Source organism: Salvelinus alpinus, chromosome 5, assembly GCF_045679555.1.
Source record: "Salvelinus alpinus chromosome 5, SLU_Salpinus.1, whole genome shotgun sequence".
In the NCBI taxonomy this organism is placed as follows: Eukaryota; Metazoa; Chordata; class Actinopteri; order Salmoniformes; family Salmonidae; genus Salvelinus; species Salvelinus alpinus.
The window spans coordinates 74,585,738-74,612,337 of NC_092090.1; the positions used below are offsets into that span (position 1 = coordinate 74,585,738).

The 26,600-nt window shown below is 40.2% G+C and overlaps 1 long non-coding RNA gene across 1 annotated transcript; it reads right to left on the reverse strand.

Annotated features, from left to right (window-relative positions):
- Positions 1-12,579: 12,579 nt before the first annotated feature.
- Positions 12,580-25,774, reverse strand: LOC139576769 (uncharacterized). Its single transcript, XR_011675169.1, has 4 exons — positions 25,437-25,774; positions 25,210-25,314; positions 23,855-24,497; positions 12,580-21,229 (listed from the first exon to the last, which is right to left on the reverse strand). It is a non-coding gene; the product is annotated as an uncharacterized lncRNA (long non-coding RNA).
- Positions 25,775-26,600: the final 826 nt, after the last annotated feature.

Consider the following 26,600-nt stretch of genomic DNA (forward strand, 5'->3'; position numbering starts at 1 on the left):
AAGAGAATAGGAGAGAGAGAATAGGATAGAGAGAATAGGAGAGAGAGAATAGGAGAGAAGAGAATAGGAGAGAAGAGAATATGAGAGAGAGAATAGGAGAGAGAGAATAGGAAAGAGAGAATAGGAGAGAAGAGAATATGAGAGAAAAGAATAGGAGAGAAGAGAATAGGAGAGAAGAGAATAGGAGAGAGAGTATAGGAGAGAGAGAATAGGAGAGACGAGAATAGGAGAGACGAGAATAGGAGAGACGGGAATAGGAGAGACGAGAAGAGGAGAGAGAGAATAGGAGAGAGAGAATAGGATAAAAAATTAGAGGAGGGAGAGAAGAGAAAAGAGAGAATAGGTGAGAGGAGAGTAGGAGAGAAGAGAGTAGGAGAGAAGAGAGTAGGAGAGAGAGAATAGGAGAGAAAAGAATAGGAGAGAGAGAATAGCAGAGAGAGAATAGGAGAGATAGAAAATAGGAGAGAGAGAATAGGAGAGAAGAGCATAGGAGAGAAGAGAATAGGAGATAGAATAGGAGAGAGAGAATAGGAGAGAGAGAATATAAGAGATAGAATAGGAGGGAAGAGAATAGGAGAGAGAATAGGAGAGAGAGAATAGGAGAGAGAATAGCAGAGAGAGAATAGGAGAGAGAATAGGAGAGAGAATAGGAGAGAGAATAAGAAAGAGAGAATATGAGAAAATAGAATAGGAGAGAGAGAGAGAATTGGAGGGAGAGAATATGAAAGAAAGAATAGGAGAGAATAGAAGAGAGAGCGAATAGGAGAGATAGAATAGGAGATAAGAAAATAGGAGAGAGGATAGTAGAGAGAGAATAGGAGAGAGAATAACAGAGAGAATATGAAAGAAGAGAATAGGAGAGAGAGAATAGGAGAGAGAGAATAGGAGAGAAGAGAAGAGAGAGAGAATAGGAGAGATAATATGAGAGAGATAAGGGGGTATGAAGTATGAGGGTTGACCCTTTGCCAGTAATTCTGTCCAGAAGTAGACTGTTCACCATTTACATTCTTTGAAAACAAAGCCATAAACTGAGAGTAATTAGCTCCACATGTTGATAACCCCCCCCCCCCCCCCCCCCCCCTCATTTTTGTCACGGGGGTCCCCTATTGCAAACTGGCCCTGCCAAGAACATAGACTGGAGTAATAGAGAACACCCATAGAACATTTCATTCTTTTGTAAAATCATGAGAAATCATGAGAAATGTTGGGAATTTTAACAGGTGAGATTTTGTTTAAACCTTTCTGTTTATGAGTTATTTTGTTGGCGTGTATCCAACATATTGATGACATGCTCCATGGCAATTATAGAGATCAGTATTCTGCTGCTGCCGGCCTTTACAGATGCTATCTGTGTGGTCAAACAGCCTGACCTCAGAGCCACACAAAACATACTTGAGTTTGTATTTCTGAAAAGAAAGAAAGACATAGTTAAAGAAAGAAAGAGTCAAAGAAAGGGAATGTCTCAACATCTGCCTTGCAGCTGAGAGGATTTTGGAGAGAGAGCGAGACAGCAGGAGAAAAAGGAATTAAACATAAATGGGGGAAGGGGGGGGCTCGGGGAAGGGTGGGAGAACAGAGAGAGAGAGAGGAGCCAAAATGGCAGGAGTGGAACAAAATGGCAGGGGTGAGGGAACACTAATGCATTTACTTGCTGAAGTCAGACAGGTTTAATACCCCATGCCATTCACATCTGCCCTCCTGTGCCCTGCCCCTATTGGTTTAGTTTGGCGATTAGGCCTTGTCTTAGTGCACCCACAGCTGCAGAGAGGTCAGTAGTGGCAGTGTTTTAGCTTGTTACCTTGGAACTCACAGCACTGAAGTACCCCTTCCCTTCTTTCCCCTTGGTTGGCTGGCTGTGTGGCTGGCTGTGTGGCTGGCTGTGTGGGGGGCCCAGCTGTCACTCCTACAGGGCCTGACAGTAATCAGGAGAAGTGAGTGCTGAGGACGTGTCAACAGTAACAAACCCTGCGCTTCGTTTAGGCCAGATTAAGCAGATTGCTCATTGCCAGTGACATAATTTAGATGAATGGTGGGTGTAATCCATCAGACGGGTGTGTGGGGGGGGAGAGGAGAGAGAGGGGGGCCAGGGAGTACAACCCTCTCAGTGCCTAGCTGCTAGTAGAGATCCCATTACCCTACACCTGTTAACAACACCAGTCCTGCAGTGTAAACAGTAAAGTGATCGCTTTATCGGAGAGTGGGAACAGGACAGGAGAGGAAGGAAAATAGAGGAAAAGAGAGAGCGGTTTAGAGAGATGGAAAGATGGGAGGGAAAAGTGAGGAAAATAGGTGTTTTCTTCTGATTTGGGTGTTGGAGGGACTAGCACCTCTGGACATGATGGATGAGCTTGGGCTCTGGAGAGACAGGTCATGGACAGACGCAGCCACAACGAAACATGCGCCTGACACTGGGGCAACAGGGACATCTAGTGGCCAGGAGCCAGGAGTCAGGAGCCAGGAGCCAGGAGCATACAAGACCTATAACATGTTCCACAGGGATGTGCTCTGTGTGAGTAGAAAATGACAGCGGTAAGACAGAAGCAGATGAATACCTCCATTTCAACTTCAACCTGGTCCTGGTCCTGGATAAATATCACTCTGATAAGTCAACGATTACAGTTACTGTGACTGCTAGAGAGGGCTCTTGACCCCACGATGTAATTAATGGCACACAAAGTATTATATCTGTTGAAAACCATGTCAACATCCTTAAAGCAGTGCAAGACAGTATCAATGTAACAGACTACAATCAATGAGAGGCAGTACTACAGTTCTCCACAACAGCCTTAAGTATATCATAGTAGTATTATAAAGTAACAGCAGATCTGCACCAGACACATGATAGAGATCCGTGTAAATATACTGCTGGGAGGTATTGTAGAATGTTCCGAGTTTATTTCTCTCCCCTGGCTGAACCGAGGCCCTTGTGACTGAATACCCAGAGCAATGTGTTAGCACTTACAATTAAGAGGAGCCAAATATGCACTGTGTGATTACTCTAATGGGAGCTTCATCTGCACACACACAGAGCTGTTGGAATTATTCCTGCTTTTGTGGATGTTAGTGGGACTTTTTCTTCAAAGGTACCAAGTCTCAGTTGAAGCATATGATTATATGAACCTGTAGATTCTAGTGTGAAACACAAGATAAAATACTGACTGCCAGCTAAGGCATTTTGCCTGTAATTGGTAATTGCATTTGTAGAGATTAGCAACAAAATAAAAAAGCCCAAACTATTTCATATTAACTTGTAAATAGTTATACCACCTCACTTTATTTTTCCATGTGGAAAAAGCATGTATTCCCCAGTTTAGAACATCTCCCTCCTCATAGCCATGAAGGTATAGAGGCACATATAATTGGACACTCCTCTCATTGCACTCTGCACTCTCCCTATAAATCTCCCCTGGCAACAACACACACACCACACTAGGCGTACAAGTAAAAGTTTGGACTGAGTCACCTGACTATTCCCTCTAGACAATGCTAGCTAAAATACTTCATAAAGGCTTCATATAATCGTTTTTCCAGAGTCCTCCTCCCCCCCCCCCCCCCCCCCTACTCTGAACATTGTGTCTCTAACGAGTCACGTCCATCTAGCAATTATGATGAAATTAAAGCTATTTTCCATGGCCAGTGTTTGCCTCGGTAATAACCGCGGTGAGATAGGCTTCATTCATTCAGAATTTTAGTTCAGCTAAATTCCTGTCACATTAGGCAGAGGAGCAAAATCAGTGTCACTCAGATATTCCACTTAATGGTTTGGTGACGGCCTGGGATTTTTTCTCTTCCTTTCGCAATCCTCCTAACCCTAGCTCCCCGCCAATTACGCCTTTTAATCTATATGTAGATAATGGTGCCCAGGACCTCCCTGTTGAAATGTCAGGTGTGAAGAGGTTATTAGCTAACTTTTAATTACTGTCCATCATTCAGCGCCGTGCCTGATAGATTGGGCCTCTCTGCCTGTCCGCTTATCTAGCCTCGCTATGTTGGCTGAACGCAGGGGTAAAGGTGACAGTTTAGAAAGCACCGGGTCGCTGACTTAATATCACCATTTTTACACAGGACTTTGGGGTGGGGAGAAATGAGATGAGGAGGAGGGGGGAAATGTAAAAGGAAACGAGACAAATTGTGTCGAATGGTATAATGGAGGATATGAGGAGAGAGAGAGAGATAAGGAAAGGGGGAAGGACATGAAGGAAGAATGGGGGTAAAAAAAAAAGGTTTGTAGGGAACAGCTCTGGAGCAGCATCTCTAGCCACAGGTGAAGTTATGTTCCAGGAGGTATAGGTAGATTCATTCTATGATCAGTGGTTCAGCCATACACATTTTCTCATTCAAATAATTAATTGCAAATAAAACTCATTTTGGCAAGTTTAAAGTCACATGCAAGGTGCACCATCCATCTATTCATATAGACACATACACCTGCCCTTCACTGTCAGAGAGAGATCACGCTGTTCTTAGAAATTACTTTTAAATCTCTCGCTCTCTCTCTGACCATTTCCCTGTACTGGCCTGGTGTAAAAGCCCTTATTGTACTTAAAAAAAAGAAAAAAACATTCATCCTCCCCAATACTTCTAGTCCTAAAGCCCAGAATAACATGACCACTGAGGCTCAGAGCTGTGTCTGTATCCATTAGCAATTTAACAAGCTGCAGATTACTTTGGCTAAATTTATGACACAGGAAGGAATTAGATTACCTAGCAATAAGAAAAATAATAATAATTAAAAGGAAAACTGATCTTTTGTTTCGTTGGACATTTTTATTTCAGGGGTGAGATGTAAAAAGAGTACTCTTGCGGTTAAACTTTTAAAAAGCAGTTTGCTTCTCAATGTTATGGGATTGGAATGAATCCACACTAAACAAAAATATAAACACAACATACAACAATTTCTATGATTTTATTGTGTTACAGTTCATATAAGGAAATCAGTCAATTGAAATAAATTCATTAGGCCCTAATCTATGGATTTTACATGACTGGGCAGGGGCGCAGCCATGGGTGGGCCTGGAATGGCATATGCTCACCCACTTGGGAGCCAGGCCCAGCCAAACAGAATTAGTTTTTCCCCACAAAAGGGCTTTATTACAGACAGAAATACTCCTCAGTTTCATCAGCTGTCCGGGTTGCTGGTCTCAGACGATCCCGCAGGTGAAGATGCCGAATGTGGAGGTCCTGGGCTGGCGTGGTTACACGTGGTCTGCGGTTGTGAGGCCGATTGGAAGTACTGCCAAATTCTCTAAAACGATGGCTTGTGGTAGAGAAATTAACATTCAATTATCTGGCAACAGCTCAGGTGGACATTCCTGCAGTCAGCATACCAATTGCACGCTCCCTCAAAACATGAGACATCTGTGGCATTGTGACAAAACTGGACATTTTAGAGTGGCCTTTTATTTCCCCCTGCACAAGGTGCACCTGTGTAATGATCATGCTGTTTAATAAGCTTGTTGATATGCAACACCTGTCAGGTGGAGGGATTATCTTGGCAAAGGAGAAATGGTCACTAACAGGGATGTAAACAGATTTGTGCACAAAATTTGAGAGAAATAAGCTTTTTGTGTGTATGGAAAATTTCTGGGATCTTTTATTTCAGCGCATGAAACATGGGACCAACACTTACATGTTGCATTTATATTTTTGTTCATTGTAAATGGAATTACATGTTTTATGTTCCCCCAGTTTTCAAATCAGCTTGTATGCTTCATTTACTATATGGTTCATTTTAAAGCTTTCCAGAGCATAACTATTATGTTATTTTAGAAAAACCTAAACTCAAATCCTGTTACCAGCAGCGGACTGAAATGTGACATGATTCTGTGTGTTTATTTGAGTGTGTTAGCTAGTACAGTATATGTGCTTCATTTGAGAGTGTGGAAGTGTATGTGTGTACATTTTCCAGTCTCCCAGAGTGACCCATCAATAACACTGGAGCAAGATCATTACTTTTAATGTTGTGCCATGGTATTAAACCCTGTGTATTAAACCATAGACGCTTCATCATAACGTTGTTGAGACTTAGTGTGCTCCTGGGTTTTTCAGGTGAGTTACAACCTGTAATGTAAAACATGTTTTGTTAAACAGCCTCGGCACAGAAACAGATACATGAACATGTGTTTATTGGCTGTTTTAGAGCACTGAGTAATGCTGCTATTTAGGGTGGTTTTGAGAATGCACCAGGGAGGATTTTATGCAATTTACCCACACTTTGCCCTCCTTCCCCCTCCCCCTAGAGGTGAATTGGGGGTAAATTTGAAATATTAGGCCAACCCCATTACCCCCTTTATTCCCCATTTCCTAGTGCCTGAGGTACATAGATACACACGCTCAAAAACACATATGTGCTTATTCAAAACCCCAGTGAACGGGGTTTCTTCCTCTCGGTCCAGTATGGAAAAGACTACAGGACAGTCTGGGAATTGTAGGTTTCCTGGTTGTCTGATATATAAAACATACAGCTGATAGACATACTTGCAATCAAGACATTGGCTGAAACATTCCTACAAGCTCCCATTCACAACTGTACACAGCCTCGCACGGGCACACTCACTGATTCAGGGAGAGCCATCACTATTCAGCCCTTGAAATGTCTTCGATCAGATTTACTATTTTAAACTGTGCATGGCCAGGCACTGTCACAATGATTAGAGCGCTGTGGAAATAAATATTTCCCAAGCTTAGTGTCTCTCTCCTCCCTCACCATCTTTTACAGCTTAGAGACAAATTCTGTTTGAAGCAATCTGCTGCTATTCCAGCACACAGTTTCTCTGGTTATTCCAGGGAACTCGCTGCTTTAGTGTTGAAGAGGAGAGGAGCATACAAAGGACAGAACTAAACAAGTAAAAGAATTGGTCAAATCTTGCAAGAGGAGTTAATTTAGACCAAGCAAAATAATTAATCTAGCCAACATACTTTTCCCTCTGTCTCTCTCCTTTGTCTCCCCCCTTACACCAGATATATACAGCACTGCTCTCCAATTTATTTCATCTTTATAAATGTAGAAGAAATGTTTATTTACAATGATAGCCTCCAATATGACATTGAATCCCTAAAAAGTCAAAATAAACAAGAACCTCTACTTGATGAATATGCATTTGCGTGCTTACATAAATGCCAAACAGTACTGAAAATGATATCTTGTAAGCCCTTGAGTTACCACTTGATATGGTAATGAATAAAGGTGTAACGTGTAAATTCTTTCCTGGCCTGTTCTGTGAAGGGGTCCTGTGTGTTTTGATTCTGTGTGCTGAGCTCTGTGGTAAATTAAAAGTGACCCGTGAAGACCCTGGGCCCGGCCCCACCGCTCCTACCTATGGAAACCCCTCATCTGGATCACATTGGGCTCAAATGGAAAGCAGAACCCCTTTTTCTGATACAGGGAGAGGGGAGGTGGGAGTAGGGGTCTATCGGGAGGGAACAGGGTGGGGGCACTGGTGTTTCTACTCAAGCCTGTCTCTATGTGTATCAATGTGCAATACAATATCTTGGGCTCTTTCTCTCTCACACACACACACACGCATTCACACGCACACACACACACACACACACACACACACACACACACACACACACACACACACACACACACACACACACACACACACACACACACACACACACACACACACACACACACACACACACACACACACACACACACACACACACACACACACACTTTCCAGTCACGTTCTCAGTATGGAGAATGAGAGACAGGTGTGTCCTCAAACTCAGTTAACATCTGAAATGGTGTGCAAGTTTCAATGCTTTAATTACCCGAAGCAAATAAATTATCAAGTAATAAAATAATACGGAGTGGCTGTGGATCAGACTATTCCTGGATGTTTCTTCCTGACAACTAAAGGTCCAAGAGGGCCTGCGCATGTGCAGATATAAGTAGCACAAACGTCTCTGTGGACAAATGGATATTGGTTACCATTGTACAAATGGTGGCTGCATAGCTTTATCATTAGAGAGTCTCTCAGTCTCAGAGAAATGCAGACAGCTGACATTTTGACCATGGTATCCATGGCAACAAGGATGTGAGGGAAAAGTGTGTTCCAGGTGAACTTTTTTGGTGAGCACTCCTGAACTGTTTTTCATTAATCGTCTCACAATGTGTATTATCACCAGTAAGAAAAGTCAGAGTAAGAAATAATCATTATCATCTACATAATTTAACGGTCACAATTACGTGTGTGTGTGTGTGTGTGTGTGTGTGTGTGTGTGTGTGTGTGTGCGTGCGTGCGTGCGTGCGTGCGTGCGTGCGTGCGTGCGTGTGTGGTTTTGCTATCCTTGAGGGGACCAGAAGTCCTCACAAGGGATTGTAAAACAAGGAACATTCGAACAACTGGGGACATTTCGTCGGTCCCCAAAAGGAAAAAGGTTATTTTAGGCCAGTGTGTGTGTGTTTGTGTATAGTTGTTTTCCTACCTTATCAGGACCCCAATGTCCTAACAATTAACCTGAATGTCCTGACAATGTATAACTTTTTTGTTCTGACAACTTTTCTCATGTCCTGAATTTGTTCAAATGCTATTTTAAGCTTAAGGGTTAGGTTTAGGGTTTGGGGTTAGGGTTTTTGGGGTTAGGGTTAAGGGAACATTTTATTTTTAATGGTCAAACATTTTTACTTCCAAAAGTCCTGAAATTTAATGAAAATAAATCTGCTTGTGAGATCTGCTATTATGATTTATATAGCCATTTAAGGCCATGCGATTGCATATAATATTAGTCCTAAACATCCCAGGTGGGATGCATTATTGCAACAATTGTAACGTAATCCAGGATAAACACATATGTTTAAAGTGGAATAAATTACTCCTGTAATGTGATTGAAAATTCTGAGTAAAATAGAGCTTTCTTACATCATAATAGTGTACAAATTCACATAAATCCCCAAAGTACATGCTGGTTCAGAATGCTATCGCCCAATCATAATATATGATATCCCTTCAAAGGGGCAGTCTGCATTTTAAACAAAGTGTTTCCCCACCACTGTTTTGGTAAAAAGCTGAGGGATGGGGCTGGAGAAATGTAACCACTCTCAAAATCATAGACAGAGCTGTGGATGCAAGGACCGACCCTCTATGATATCAAAAGTATAGTCTTAACCATGTCGAGGCTATACGGTGTTTGGATAGCCTTAATATATTGGGGGTTCTGATGGGGTACATGAGTTGAACTAAGCTCATGAGGCATTTATAAGCTATATTCTTCAAGAATCATTGGGTACATATAACTCAATTATGTAATTTATTTAAGTCCAAAAATGGATGTAGCAACTGCATATTTCCCCTTGACGTGCCATCTATGGAAAGTGTGTTCAATATCACTTTACAGTATTATCATCCTTATCAGCAGTGGTGCAGACCTTGGCCTGTGTGTAGGGACTGATGGGAGGGCATATTGGTCCAGGAGAACAGCATAGTCTTATTTTGGCCTAATACCTAACCTGGCTGACACACCTGATGCCATGAGCTAAACCAAGCACAATCCCACCTTTATCCCCAAGCTGTTGAACAATCACGACCAGAAGAATAATCTAAGCGGGCTAGGTTTAATTTGCAGACAGCAGCAACACTGTCTTACGTGGGGCTTTACTGCCCCCTGCTGTTAAACCCTAGGAACAAAATATGATAAACACAACATGGAGGGAGGGTGGGGGAGACTTTGGACACAAACTTATTGTAAGGTGCTACTCATATACAGTAATAGTCAACAGTTTGGACAAACTTACTCATTCCAGGGTTTCTATATTTGTGCTATTTTCTACATTACAGAATAACTGTGAAGACATCAAGACGATGAAATAACACATATGGAATCATGTAGTAACCCAAAAAGTGTTAAACAAATCAAAATATATTTTATATTTGAGATTCTTCAAAGTAGACACCCTTTGCCTTGATGACAACTTTGCACACTCATGGCATTCTCTCAACCAGCTTCATGAGGTAGTCACCTGAAACGCATTTCAATTAACAGGCGGCCTTGTTAAAAGTTAATTTGTGGAATTTTTTGAATTTTTTCCCTTCGTAATGAGATTGAGCCAATCAGTTGTATTGTGACAAAGTAGGGGTGGTATACAAAAGATAGCCCCTTTTTGGTAAAAGACCAAGTCCATATTATGGCAAGATCAGCTGAAATAAGCAAAGAGAAACGACAGTGCATCATTACTTTAAGACATGAAGGTCAGTCAATATGGAACATTCCAAGAACTTTGAAAGTTCCTTCAAGTGCAGTCGCAAAAACCATGAAGCACTAAGATGAAACTGGCTCTCATGAGGACCGCCACAGGAAAGGAAGATACAGAGTTACACTACCGTTCAAAAGTTTGGGGTCACTTAGAAATGTCCTCGTTTTCTAAAGAAAAGCACAGTTTTTGTCCATTAAAATTACATCAAATTTGTCAGAAATACAGTGTAGACATTGTTAATGTTGTAAATGACTATTGTAGCTGGAAATGGCAGATTTTTTATGGAATATCTACATAGGCGTACAGAGGCCCATTATCAACAACCATCACTCCTCTGTTCCAATGGCACGTTGTGTTAGCTAATCCAAGTTTATTATTTTAAAAGGCTAATTGATCGTTAGAAAACCCTTATGCAATTATGTTAGCACAGCTGAAAATTGTTGTTCTGATTAAAGAAGCAATAAAACTGGCCTTCTTTAGACTAGTTGAGTATCTGGAGCATCAGCATTTGTGGGTTCGATTACAGGCTCAAAATGGCCAGAAACAAAGAACTTTCTTCTGAAACTCGTCAGTCTATTCTTGTTCTGAGAAATGAAGGCGACACCATCAACTTTTCAGAGACTGCGTGAATCATGCCTTCATGGTCTAATTGCTGCAAAGAAACCACTACTGAAGGACACCAATAAGAAGAAGGGACTTGCTTGGGCCAAGAAACACGAGCAATGGACATTAAACCACTGGAAATCTGTCCTTTGGTCTGATGAATCCAAATTTGAGATTTTTGGTTCCAACCGCCGTGTCTTTGTGAGACGCAGAGTAGGTGAACGGATGATCTCCACATGTGTGGTTCTCACCGTGAAGCATGGAGGAGGTGTTCTGGTGCTTTGCTGGTGACACTGTCAGTGATTTATTTAGAATTCAAGGCACACTTAACCAGCATGGCTACCACAGCATTCTGCAGCAATACGCCATCCCATCTGGTTTGTACTTAGAGGGACGATCATTTGTTTTCCAACAGGACAATGACCCAACACACCTCCAGGCTGTGTAATGGCTATTTGACCAAAAAGGAGAGTGATGGAGTGCTGCATCAGATGACCTGGCCTCCACAATCACCCGACATCAACCAAATTGAGATGGTTTGGGATGAGTTGGACCGCAGAGTGAAGATAAAGCTGCCAACAAATGCTCAGCATTATCTTTTTTTAAATTCCAGCCCCCGTCCCCGAAGGAGGCCTTTTGCCTTTGGTAGGCCGTCATTGTAAATAAGAAGTTGTTCTTAACTGAATTGCCTAGTTAAATAAAGGTTAAATAAAATAAATATTTTTTTAAATGTGCAAACTTCATCAAGACTGTGGGGAAATAATTCCAGGTGAAGCTGTTTGAGAGAATACCAAGAGTGTGCAAAGCTGTCGTCAAGGCAAAGGGTGGCTACTTTGAAGAATCTAAAATAAAAATATATTTTGATTTGTTTAACACTTTTTCGGTTACTACATGATTCCATGTGTTATTTCATAGTTTTGATGTCTTCACTATTATTCTACAATGTAGAAAACAGTCAAAATAAATGAAAACCCTTGAATGAGTAGGTGTGTCCAAACTTCTGACTGGTACTGTATATATTCCATGATTTACTTATACTATAAGTCATTCAACCAGATGTCACACATAAATGCCACTGATAGCAAATGTATACTATTACTCAATTCATAGGACACAAGATAATATTTCATTTCACAGGACACAAGATATTTAATTTATGGTGGACATTTTGACCATTAAAAGATGTTACAAATATTATACTTATGTTAACATTTGGGCAATCCAATGTCTTGAAAGTATGCTTTCTTGAATTGATAAGAAAAATATTTCCTCCAATTCAAACATTGGACAGGAAATTGTTGTTGAAGTGCTCTCCACAGTTTAAGGAGGTTTGTTAAGCACAGGTGTTTTTCAGCATTGTGAATATTAAGGCCTCTGCATGTGTCAAATACACTGTGGTAGTAATCACACGCCGCTATGATTACAGCAATTAGGAGATCAAAGACATAGCCCCAGTCACCTGTCTGTCACTCTACAGAGGCAGGCTGGGGTGGGGTGGGTGGTATGGGGGAGCAGTGACTGGCTGGTTGAGTGAAAGCTGCCTACTGCAGACAGAATGAGAGAGCCTCCATGGGAGCCTTTCACACACTGAGTACAGAGTGATAACGCAGTACGGTTGAGTGGCAACCTGCGGTTCCCACAGAGCGATAATATACATACAGAAAGATCATTCTTGGACTTAAAATTGGTCCAAGAAACACCAGGCCTAGAGAATGTTTAGCCGTTTTCTAAAAATAAATACCTTAGCGCTAAAACACAAGACAAAGAGGCGCTTTTCAAAATGTGTGACAGTTTATTCCACAGTGAAAAGGACATGGGAAATGTGTTTCATCAATCCAGTATTCAGTAATGCCAGTACATAAAGGACAGAGAAGTAAGACCTCTTCTACACTGTGGTGGTCACTGATTAGTTAGGTTGGTCATCCTTAACTCCTATGACTGAGCTACTCTGAAAAACTGCTTCATACAGTAGCTTGATCAATTTGATAGTCAAGCTTTGACAGTTGTTTCGTTATCATAAAATGTGGTTTCATTTTTAGGCTAAATCACTTGTAAATAGGGGATGAGGACAACATTGCTATGCCATAATGTTACTCAGCAGAAAACTGATACATAAACATACTCATTAACACTCAGACAATCACCTCGTCATGCACACAGTTTGAGAATAAATGTACACACATGCAGGCACACGCACATATGCATGCCCACACATGCACGCGGACACACACACCAAAGTGAGGTGATGGTTTGCTGAACCAAAACCTCAAAACCTTATAACTCTGAGCACATGATTTCAGTTTGTTTGTTAGATAATTAGTAGGTTTGTTTTTTGTTAGATAATTAGTTAATTAGTAGGTTAGTTTGTTAGATAATTAGTAGGTTAGTTAGTTTGTTAGATAATTAGTAGGTTAGTTAGTTTGTTAGATAATTAGTAGGTTAGTTAGTTAGTTAGATATTTAGTAGGTTAGTTAGTTTGTTAGATAATTAGTAGGTTAGTTCGTTTTTTAGATTGTGGGGAGCTATCATGTCCCAATAGAGCGATTCCATGCCAGCGGAATATATTTATTCTATCTCAGATTGTTCTGGCAAATCTCACAGAAACTTCATTGGGAGATGGATGTTTGACATGCTTTTTACATTTGTATCAGAATTTTTTGTTGCGGTTGAAAATCATGATGAAAGTAGCTATTTTAGACCTTTTTTAGACCTATACATGCCTCCTGTAAGACCCCTTGAACAGTACATGACACAGACATCTTGGTGTTATTATTCTTCTTATAATGTACTGTAAAATATGTATGTCTTGGTTCTGAAATAAAACCTTTCACAACTATTAATATGAATATCTCAAAACTACCTTTTTAGAATTTGTTTCCTTTTAAGACATATTGTTTGGAACAATATACTTTACAACAAGAATCATCAACTAGATTCAGCTATGAGCTGATTTTACTTGAGCGGATGGTCGGAACATAATTAGAAATAATTTGTAGACTGCAAATTGACCGTAAGAAACCTAAACGGATATAATATTTGACTAAAACAATAATTTCAAACCTTGCTTATATTTGTATACGATTACCTGTCTCTCTTATGTGTGGGAATATATTTCCTAAATTAAAAAACTCACTTGGAGCTGATTTCCTGGTGTTTTTGCAGTATTTTATGTCCAACAATGAAAATTCCAATGAACAAAAAAAGAAATTGGGGGGCCAAATAAAACCACCAGCAGGCCTAATTCGGCCCATGGGCCACCAGTTGGGGAACCCTGCTCTACAAGTAAATCAAATTTCCAGAGTGAGCTCTCTGCTAATTCTGAAGGTATGATCAATTTTATGAGCATCACCAACACAGTGAATGGGCAAAATATGTCAAAGGCAACTCTGCCGGTGACCTAAAGGAGGACTGGAATTGGTTAGTGAACTATGTCAATATCTATGTATAAAAATGGGTCATATCATTAAAAGTATGATAGAGCCCACTCTGGAAATTCGACATGGTTTGAAGAGTATATTGTTACAATGTCTAAAAATAAGCCAGACTCCTGCTACCCAAGTCATAGACTGTTCTCTCCGCTAACGCACAGCAAATGGTACCGGAGCGCCAAGTCTGGGACCAAACGTCTCCTGAACAGCTTCTACCCCTAAGCCACAAGACTGCTGAACAGTTAATAATATGTCTACCCTATTTGCATTGAGACCCTTTTTAATTGTACTGACTCCCTTGCACCGGCACTATGCAGACTCACTGGACTCCACCCACACTGACTACATACACTCACTCACTCACGCATATTGACGTCACACACTCACACTTTCACATACGCTGCTGCTACTCTGTTGATTATCCATCCTGATTGTCTAGTCACGTTTAACCCCTACCTACAGTTGAAGTCGGAAGTAAAATTAGGTTGGAGTCATTAAAACTCGTTTTTCAACCACTCCACAAATTACTTGTTAACAAACTATAGTTTTGGCAAGTCAGTTAGGACATCTACTTTGTGCATGACACAAGTCATTTTTCCAACAATTGTTTACAGATTATTTCACTTATAATTCACTGTATCACAATTCCAGTGGGTCAGAAGTTTACATAAACTAAGTTGACTGTGCCTTTAAACAGCTTCGAAAATTCCAGAAAATTATGTCATGGCTTTAGAAGCTTCTGATAGGCTAATTGACATAATTTGAGTCAATTGGAGGTGTACCTGTGGATGTATTTCAAGGCCTACCTTCAAACTCAGTGCCTCTTTGCTTGACAAATCAAAAGAAAATCAAAAGAAATCAGCCAAGACCTCAGAAAAAAATTGTACACCTCCACAAGTCTGGTTCATCCTTGGGAGCAATTTCCAAATGTCTGAAGGTACCACGTTCATCTGTACAAACAATAGTACGCAAGTATAAACACCATGGGATCACGCAGCCGTAATACCGCTCAGTAAGGAGACACGTTCTGTCTCCTAGAGATGAATGTAATTTGGTGCAAAAAGTGCAAATCAATCCCAGAAAAACAGCAAAGGACCTTGTGAAGATGCTGGAGGAAACAGGTACAAAAGTATCTATATCCACAGTAAAACGAGTCCTATATCAACATAACCTGAAAGGCCGCTCCACAAGGAAGAAGCCACTGCTCCAAAACCGCCATTAAAAAACAGATTACGGTTTGCAACTGCACATGGGGACAAAGATCGTACTTTTTGGAGAAATGTTCTCCGGTCTGATGAAACAAAAATGGAACTGTTCGGCCATAATGACCATCGTTATGTTTGGAGGAAAAAGGGGGGGGGGTGCAAGCCGAAGAACACCATCCCAACCATGAAGCACGGGGTTAACAGCATCATGTTGTGGGGTGCTTTGCTGCCGGAGGGACTGGTGCACTTCACAAAAAAGATGGCTTCATGAGGAGGAAAATTATGTGGATATATTGAAGAAACATCTCAAGACATCCATCAGGAAGTTAAAGCTTGGTGGCAAATGGGTCTTCCAAATGGACAATGACCCCAAGCATACATCCAAAGTTGTGGCAAAATGGCTTAAGGACAACAAAGTCAAGGTATTGGAGTGGCCATCACAAAGCCCTGACCCCATTCCTATAGAAAATTTGTGGACAGAACTGAAAAAGCGTGTGCGAGCAAGGAGGCCTACAAACCTGACTCAGTTACACCAGCTCTATCAAGAGGAATGGACCACAATTCACCCAACTTATTGTGGGAAGCTTGTGAAAGGCTACCCAAAACGTTTGACCCAGTTAAACAATTTAAAGGCAATGCTACCAAATACTAATTGAGTGCATGTAAACTTCTGACCCACTGGGAATGTGATGAAAGAAATAAAAGCTTAAATAAATCATTGTCTCTACTATTAATCTGACATTTCACATTCTTAAAATAAAGTGGTGATCCTAACTGACCTAAGACAGGGAATTTTTACTCTGATTAAATGTCAGCAATGGTGAAAAACTGAGTTTAAATGTATTTGGCTAAGGTGTATGTAAACTTCCGACTTCAACTGTACATGTACATATTGCCCCAATTACCTCGTAATCCTTGCAAATTGACTCGGTACCGGTACTCCTTGTATATAGTTTTGTTATTTTGTGTGACTATTTCCTTTTTTGCAAATGTTTCTTACTTTTTACCTCTGCATCGTTGGGAAAGGACTCGTAAGTAAGCATTTCAAGGTAAAGTCTACACCTGTTGTATTCGCCACATGTGACAAATAAAAAACATTTGATTTTATATGACTAAGATATCTGTATGATGTACGGTTCACAGATCATACGTCTTACAGGAGGCATGTATAGGTCTAAAAAAAAGGCTTAAAATGGCTACTTTCGTCATGATTCTCTCAAACAGTTTGTGATACAAATAAAATCATTTCAAACATCCTTCCTCCCAATTAAGTTTCTATGTGAGAATTGCAAGAACAATCTGAGATAACAAAAATATTTTCTGCTCCCACTGGCGTGGGATCGCCCAATAGTTAGTGTTCTCACTCCATTTCAGGAGGTTAGTAAAATGTCATACGATCAAGGACTAAAGGATGTATCCTCAGGATGACTCAGGAAAATGAGTAAAGACAATATACTGCATGGCCTACAAGATGCTGTTTGATACAAGATGCTGTTTGATCTCACCAAGGGGCAGGGTGGAGTGGGTGACATGATTAAAAGAAGAAGACATATTTAAAAAATACTATAGTATACTATGCTCTAAATACTGTAGTATTCCTATATTTATATACTATCGTATTCAGTGTAGTGTTTTTACGGAAGCATATTATAGTTTTCACTGTAGTGTTTTTGCAGAAGTATATTGTAGTATTCACTGCAGTGTTTTTGCGGACATGACTAATATAGTATAGTATTCACTGTAGTTTTTGCAGAAGTATACTATAAGTTTTCACTGTAGTGTTTTTGCGGACTTTACTGTAGTGTTTTTGTGGACATAACTCTAGTATACTGTAAAGCTTACTACAGTATAAATACTGAAAATATTCCTATAGTAAAAACTATAGCATATACTATAGTAATTACTGTAGTTTTTACGGATATTGTTCTAGTATTTACTATGTTTTTTGTGGTATTTTTTTGTACTTTTTACCCCTTTTTCGCCCCAATTTCGTGACATCCAATTGGTACTTACAATCTTGACCCATCACTGCAAACTCATGTTTGGATTCGGGAGAGGCTCATAGAAATGGAGGATTTCTCCTTGAGGAAACCTGCTGGGCAAAAATAGCAAATGTTCCATAAGCTGTAGGTAGGTAGGTAGAACTGGAGTCTGATCAGATAGTTCAGAGCATCTGTTCTTTTTTACAATCTGTAGGGAAGACAATATATAGTCTATACATGGCATGTAGGTATCTCACTCATAGTTAGCACAAATTGAGATATGGGGGCAATGATGAAAAAAGCACAAAATGTTCATACTTGAGTAAAACTAAAGAACCTTAAAAGAAATGACAAGTAAAAATGAAAGTCACCCAGTAAAATACTACTTGAGTAAAAGTCTAAAAGTTTTTGGTTTTAAATGTACTTTAGTATCAAAAGTAAAATAAAAATATTGTAAAATTCCAGACGGCACAATTTTCTTGTTTTTTTTTATTTACAGATCGCCAGGGGCACACTACAACCCTCAGATGTAATTTACAAACGAAGCATGTGTTTAGTGAGTCCGCCAGATCAGAGGCAGTAGGGATGACCAGGGATGTTCTCTTGATAAGTTTGTGAAATAGACAATTCTCCTGTCCTGCTAAGCATTCAACGAGTACTTTTGGGTGTCAGGGAAAATGTAAGGAGTAAAAAGTACATTATTTTCTTTAGGAATGTAGTGGAGTAAAAGTAAAAGTTGTCAAAAATATAAATAGTAAAGTACAGATACCCCAAAAAACTACATAAGTAGTACTTTCAAAAATGTTTACTTAAGTACTTTACACCACTGTATGGGGGATGGGAATGTGAAGCATATGCAAATTAAAATAATCTAGTATAACTATATATTTTTATTTTTTTACTGTTTTTGTGGACATTACTGTAGTATTTCCTAGTGTTTTTTGCAGATAATGCTGTCTTATTTAATCTAGTATTATACAGTATACAATAAAAAATATATAGTAAGCACTACACACGATCGAGGGATACTACAGTGTGTAGTATAGTATTCTACAGTATATTTAAAAAAATATATAGTTAGCAGTACACGATAGAGGGATATTACAATGTGGAGTGTAGTATTCGCCAGTATACTACACAATCCAATAGTAAGCACTATATAGTCAAGAGATACTACAGTGTGTAGTATAGTATTCCACAGTATACTACAAAAGTATATAGTAAGCACTACACGATCAAGGGATACTACAGTGTGCAGTATACTATATACCATTCTACATTTTAGACATTTAGCAGAATCTCTTATCCAGAGCGACTTACAGGAGCAATTAGGGTTAAGTGCCTTGCTCAAGGGCACATCGACAGATGTTTCACCTTGTCGGCTCAGGGATTCGGACCAGTGTCTTTTCGGTTACTGTATACCGTTATAGTATAACACAAAATGATATAGTAAGTTCTACACATGATCCAGGGATACTACAGAGTGTACTATAGTATTCTATAGTAAAATGTAGCATTGTTTTATGTGGGAAGATACAGTATGTTAGTAAGAGCAATGAATCAATGGTCAAATTGTTAGGCCTCATATGGGGTGGTTAGTATACCAGTCACCACTCAGTTAGTAGTAAAGCAGGAAAGGATTGCTATTTCCTTTGGTTTATCTTTTATAAGATAATACACATCAGTGTCTATGCAGACTGCAAACCCAGCACTGAGCTGCAACACCTTTTGGAGGTTGGCCACACAATGGACAGAGGGACAAACATTTGTCAGCCATTATTTGTTAAGATAGAATACTTCAGCTTTAATGAAATGCAATTCTTTAGCTTTAATGAAATACAATTCTTTAGCATAGTTACTGTACGATTTATAATATATATATTTTTTAAATCAATCGTCACCCTGAGCAGAAGTGTGTGGTCAACCTAGGTGCGCTTTTTCTTTAAATCAATTGGTTGATCCAGCTTTCCATCCCAGATCCTGGAATCACTCACCATTGTGCTTTAGGGGGCCAAAAGTAACATGTCTCAAGCAACATATCACACTTAAGGTTATAACAGATTGATAAATACATAGTTCTTGTATATGATTTTGGGTGATCTGTGTCTGGCGGGAGAAGGGTTTCAGGAAAATGTGAGAGGACTCTGTCTCAGACTCAGGGCACAAAGCAAAGGGTTAGTGAGTGTGTTAGAAATTACAAGTCCAGCCAACATCATCCATAGTACAGTTGAGTATTAGTAACAATAGGTCTGTTATCAGACGTTAGTACTGTTAGGTATTAGAGGGTTATTGTTAGTGTATTTATTAAGGAATGCCAAGAGAGCTGTTGACAGTTGGGGGTTTGGTTTCAGAGTGTAAGAATATTAATGACAGTAACAGCCCCACTCTTAAACACACAATGTACACACACACACACACACACAGTGGTTTTAACAGACCATTAGGTTAAGGATGGTTTTAACCAGGGAGAGTCAGACAAGGCACTTCTCCAGTGCTTGGGTTTCAGTTTGGTTGATTAGTGAATGTTAGACTGTTAGTCCAGGTTAGTAAACCAGGATTACCCCAGTGTTGGTTAGTTCTTTACGACTCCAGCTAAGGTTACTCAGAGTACATGCAGCAATCACAAGACAAACCAGGCCTCGGGAAACCGTCTAAAAACTACACCCCCAACACAAACACAGCTACACACACTGACACAACTCTAACATCCTCAACACTCCTGTAACGTTAGGGTAGACTAATGTTACCAAACCATCCACACAGGCTTGTCATGGGTGTGCTCCCTGCTAGCTTGGTTAGGAGCACATCATTGAAATTAACAGCAAGGCCATCTCAGCAGACTCAATCTTGTTAGTCATGTTAGACGTCAGAGATTGGAGGAGGTGAGTAAGGCGTTAAAGTGTTGCCAAGGTTACAGAGAAGAGAAAGGACAGTGCTGACAGCATGAGGAGAAGCAGGCATCAGAGAGAGGTGTTAGTCAACTGCAGTGTCAGTGCTTTGATCAGCTGAACAGTGTGGAAGGGGATCAGAACGTGTTAGAGTTATTTTACAAAGGAGGGGAGAGAAAGCATCCCTCAGTTAAACAGTATTTCGGGGAAGGAAATGCAAAGCACCAAAGCGTCAGACACACAACACTACAACTCCACCCCTTATGAGTCTCTCTTATGGCATGAAATGTGGTCCTATCCAATAAAGTCCTGAACAATGTGGCACAAAAGACTACAAGTAGCCCTTTCCTGCAGTCAAATTACCAAATCGCCCTCTAGTGGACTCATGGGTGGAATGTTATTCATATCTTTCATCATTAATAAACATTATTTCAAAAACCCGCCGAAAATTCTGGGTTTCTATGGTTTTGTAATGTTTCAGTCTTCTTTGATGTATATAAACTGTAATATTGGGATGCAAACTCAAACTTGAATACATTTCAAATGTATGGTACAGGTCTGATATGGTACAGGTCTTTTTTTAAGCCCATAACCATGTATGTGAGGTGTATACTCTTGTTTCATAGTAGATTTGTTTAAGACAACCAAGAAACACTGTGACTGATTTAGCTCATTGCAGTAAAAGGTTCAAGGGAAACCAGCAATGTGCCAATGATACTTCCATTTTAAGTAGGCTAAGTAAAATATCCAAATAATCACAGCAAGGTGATACACTTCTAACACATATTGATAGATAAAGAAGTGTGGCTGTGCCCCATCAGCAGTGGGTGAATGCCAATGTTGTGCCCCTTTCTCAGTGGGTGAAAGCCATAGGTCCCAGTTCCAGTCCCAGTTCGGTAAGGATGAACCGCGTTGACAACTGCAGAGGGAATGACATGACAACACAGTCACTGAGTTCTGTTCTACACAACACAGTAAGGTGTGTTGAAAACTGAGCAGCAGAGAAAGATGAAGATGATGAACTGAGTAGTAGACAGTTTGACAGGCTCGGAGAAATAGTCATTGTGTCAGTTTTACTGAGGACACCTCAACTAAGACAAATGGAGGGAGCAGAGAAGCAGGCACTGGTTCAGGCTGACATGGTGCTACGGTGAAGAGGAGAACAGACATTTAGTCTGCACTTTACTGTTTCAGTCTAAACATGAAATGTCACTCATTTTGTCACAAACTTCAAGTCATAAGCAAGAGGGCTTGTGTGTGTGCAATCAGGTTTTTGCCAATGGGCAGGATTCTAAGAATTACTACAGTTCCAGGACATATGTGTTACCTTGGTAAACCACATATGTAGACTACCCTTCCAAATGCAGCCTCTATTTCTCTCTAGCTCTTGGTTGACCTGACCCAACCAAACATTTTATAGGCCGATCTGGCACATGTCAGATATTAAAACTCATCAGCCATGAAAGCAGATTAGACTAATCTGATTTAGTTATGGTTCTGCTTTCAGGTTGTTTTGTTCTCCGCCTTCTTTCTCTGGCAGTATAGGTCGACTGCACTGTTAAAATGCGGTGGATTAATATACAGTTGAAGTCGGAAGTTTACATACACCTTAGCCAAATACATTTAAACTCAGTTTTTCACAATTGCTGACATTTAATCAGAGTAAAAATTCCCTGTCTTAGGTCAGTTAGGATCACCACTTTATTTTAAGAATGTTAAATGTCAGAATAATAGTAGTGACAATGATTTATTTAAGCTTTTATTTCTTTCATCACATTCCCAGTGGGTCAGAAGTTTACATACACTCAATTAGTATTTGGTAGCATTGCCTTTAAATTGTTTAACTTGGGTCAAACGTTTTGGGTAGCCTTTCACAAGCTTCCCACAATAAGTTGGGTGAATTTTGGCCCATTCCTCCTTACAGAGCTGGTGTAACTGAGTCAGGTTTGTAGGCCTCCTTGCTCGCACACACTTTTTCAGTTCTGTCCACAAATTTTCTATAGGATTGAGGTCAGGGCTTTCTGATGGCCACTCCAATACCTTGACTTTGTTGTCCTTAAGCCATTTTGCTACAACTTTGGATGTATGCTTGGGGTCATTGTCCATTTGGAAGACCCATTTGCGACCAAGCTTAAACTTTCTGACTGATGTCTTGATATGTTGCTTCAATATATCCACATAATTTTCCATCCACATACTTTTCCTTCCTCATGATGCCATCTTTTTTGTGAAGTGCACCAGTCCCTTCTGCAGCATATCACCCCCACAACATGATGCTGCCACCCACGTGCTTCACGGTTTGGATGGCGTTCTTCGGCTTGCAAGCCTCACCATTTTTCCTCCAAACATAACGATGATCATTATGGCCAAATAGTTCAATTTTTGTTTCATCAGACCAGAGGACACTTCTCCAAAAAGTACAATCTTTGTCCCCATGTGCAGTTGCAAACCATAGTCTGGCTTTTTTATGGCGGTTTTGGAGCAGTGGCTTCTTCCTTGCTGAGCGGCCTTTCAGGTTATGTTGATATAGAACTTGTTTTACTGTGGATATAGATACCTTTGTACCTGTTTCCTCCAGCATCTTCACAGTGTCCTTTGCTGTTGTTCTGGAATTGATTTGCACTTTTTGCACCAAAGTACGTTCATCTCTAGGAGACACAACGCGTCTCCTTCCTGAGCAGTATGACAGCTGCGTGGTCCCGTGATGTTTATACTTGCGTACTATTGTTTGTACAGATTAACGTGGTACCTTCAGGCGTTTGGAAATTGCTCCCAAGAATGAACCAGACTTGTGGAGGTCTACCATTTTTTTTCTGAGGTCTTGGCTGATTTCTTTTGATTTTCCCATGATGTCAAGCAAAGAGGCACTGAGTTTGAAGGTAGGCCTTGAAATACATCCACAGGTACGCCTCCAATTGACTCAAATTATGTCACTTAGCCTATCAGAAGCTTCTAAAGCCACGACATCATTTTCTGGAATTTTCGAAGCTGTTTAAAGGCACAGTCAACTTAGTGTATGTAAACTTCTGACCCACTGGAATTGTGATACAGTGAATTATAAGTGAAATAATCTGTCTGTAAACAATTGTTGGAAAAATGACTTGTGTCATGCACAAAGTAGATGTCCTAATCGACTTGCCAAAACTATAGTTTATTAACAAGTAATTTGTGGAGTGGTTGAAAAACAAGTTTTAATGACTCCAACCTAAGTGTATGTAAACTTCCGACTTCAACTGTATAAACACACTAAACTAATCCCTTACATATACCCCCTCTCTCAGCACGAGGAGATACTGTACAGCACAACCTCAATGGTAGCACTGTTCTTTGTGTGAGTATAAGGCCCTTGAACCAGTGTGTAACGAGATGTCTCATTGCTCAAACGCCTAACAAAGCCTCAGTCATATCTAGAGAACAGAGAAAACAGTCTACCTCAGTATAGGTTACCAGTTGGTCTCCTTAACAAGGTCATTTAGCAAATAATTGTGCCTTCTTAGTCAATGACTTCAATGGAAATCTACATTAGCTTGATAAATAGTGTTACCTGTTTAAAAACAGCTTTGTTGACAGCCTTGTCAGTCAGGAAATGTCGTTGACTCGTCTAAATAGGCTCTGAGGGCTGGCACCATCCCAGCATCTTCCTCAGGATATATCTGGAGATAAACACAGAGCAGAGAGCAGCAGAAAGTGGAACGCAACCCCCTGGAACACCTGTCCCCAAAACCCTACCAAGGACGTGCTGGACCATTGGCCTTGACTACTGCCAATAGATACTATGAACTGCAGTAGGCCAGGGTTACTAAATTAATCTGCAAAATCACCAAGAATCATAGGCGTTGAGGAACAGTATCTAATGGACCTGAATAACCTTTTTTTTCTAACTTATTTGAATTTTTTTACTTTGAACTAACCTAATTTAAATGAATAACTTGTTACGACAGCTCCCCTAATACCAACAATAGTCATTGAAAAATATCACGGAATGGAGCACACAAGACAGAATTACCATCAATAACGGCTGTTAAACCTCTGCCTTTACAAGAACCCCCTCCACAGTATGAGGATATACTGGACACATACCCATTTGTCTCTCCCTACTCCTGTATTCACCAGTCAGTCAGGGACACCAGGGAACCCCAGTCATCATGGGGTCTTGCATTCCGACAGCTGGGCTGTGGGTTTGGCCACTGTATACAGAGGGCATCCATTAGCCAGCAGCACTATGTAAACAGCAGCAGTGGAGGTGGACAGGGTGATATAAGAACTGTTTGTAATAAAACTAGATTGATCCACACTACCCTTGCGTCATCACATGCTGATGCCATAGAGGGGCTGCGAGCATGAATGTCTGCCCAAAGAAAAATACATGTTGATTATTCCTATCCTATGATTACATTTTTAAACTCCATAATGGAACAGCAGATTGCCAAAACGGACAAGGCATAGGATGCTGTGGTGGCTCACTCACACTCACTGCGCTGTTGCTGCATTCAAATGTCTCAATTATTAATGTAGGGTTAGACTAGTTGGTCCTGCGGAGCTTTGTGTGTGCGTGTCTGCTTGTATTAGGCGTTTGCCTTTAAACTTCACTGAAATGGGTGTTGAAAGGGTATTTAGCTCTTATAAAACTGTCGTACTACACGAGCGCATCATAAAACATAATTTCAAAATGAACCTCGCAATGACGATTTGTCAAACCCAGCTTGAATGATTAAACACCATACATTATGATTGTTTTAATCATCTTATTTATACCCTATGTTCTCCTGCGCATGATGTAAATGGGACAACAATTGTATGTCTGAGGCTACGGTCTTGGAAGCTAATCACATATTAAAATGTAGAATGAAATGTCATGTTATTAAACGAATATCAGAAAATCGGTCAGTGGTCTCCTACCTTTTGCAATGATGTAAGTTTGACCACCGGTCCACAATGCACCAGTCTCGCAGCATCTGTGTCAGTCAGTAAGGCTGCGATGAAGCGCTCGAGCTGTCCGATCCCCTTCGGGTAGGATGAGAGATGTGCAAAATTATCAATCATATAGTGTAGATATTCTAAATTAAAAGCGAATCCTTACCAATGGTTTTGTGATGCGCAGTGCACAAAAACATATTCCAACTTACCCATGCATCGATCTCCTCTAAAATGAGGACGTGCTGTGGAGTGCGTCACGTTGCTTGAGCAGAGGTCTGGTAAATGGCGAGCAGCTGCCTCTGATGGGCGGTTAAAAGAGAGTAAATAAAAGACAGAAGCCTGGACAAAGGAGTGTTTGGATGGCATGAGATTAACCAGTATGCAGATGTCTGTATTTTATATGCAAGCGCATGTAGGCTACGGACTCCAGCTGCCATAAATATACGTCCTATTGTTACTACAAACTCGTGACAGAATGCCCGTAGGTCTCCTCCACCATCTGCGTTCCCTCTGTAATCGAAACGTGTCTGTATGCGTTGTCCCAACCTTTTCAAATGGGCTACAACAACAGCATCTCTGCGGTGAGCTAGAATAGAATAGAATGAAGCATACTGTAAATACGGGGCCTATCCTATACCACAATGTAAACCCAGTGTCCAGTTAGGTAAAATAAAAACTGAAATTATCACATTAATAGCCTTGCCTGCACAGCGCCATGGAGAAATTAAATATAAGCACACTCCTGTCTGTGACCCCTTATAACCTAATCTAAATAAGAGCTTCATCTCATACAGAAAGCAATTATATGCACATATATACACACACACACACAAACAGTACCAGTCAAAAGTTTGGACACATCTACTAATTCCAGGGTTTTTCTTAATTTTTTACTATTTTCTACATTGTAGAATAATAGTGAAGACATCAACATTATGAAATAACACATATGGAATCATGTAGTAACCAAAAAAAGGTGTTTTGGAAGAATCTGAAGAATCTTATATTTGACATTCTTCAAAGTTGCCTTGATGACAGCTTTGCACACTCTTGGCATTCTCTCAACCAGCTTCATGAGGTAGTCACCTGGAATGCATTTAAATTAACAGGTGTGCCTTGTTAAAAGTTAATTTGTGGAATTTCTTTCCTTCTTAATGTGTTTGAGCCAGTCAGTTGTGTTATGACAAGGTAGGGGTGGTATACAGAAGTTACCCCTATTTGGTAAAACCAAGTCCATATTATGGTAAGAACAGTTCAAATTAGCAAAGAGAAATAACGGTCCATCATTACTTTAAGACATGAAGGTCAGTCAATACGGAACATTTCAAGAACTTTGCAAGTTTCTTCAAGTGCAGTCACAAAAACCACCAAGC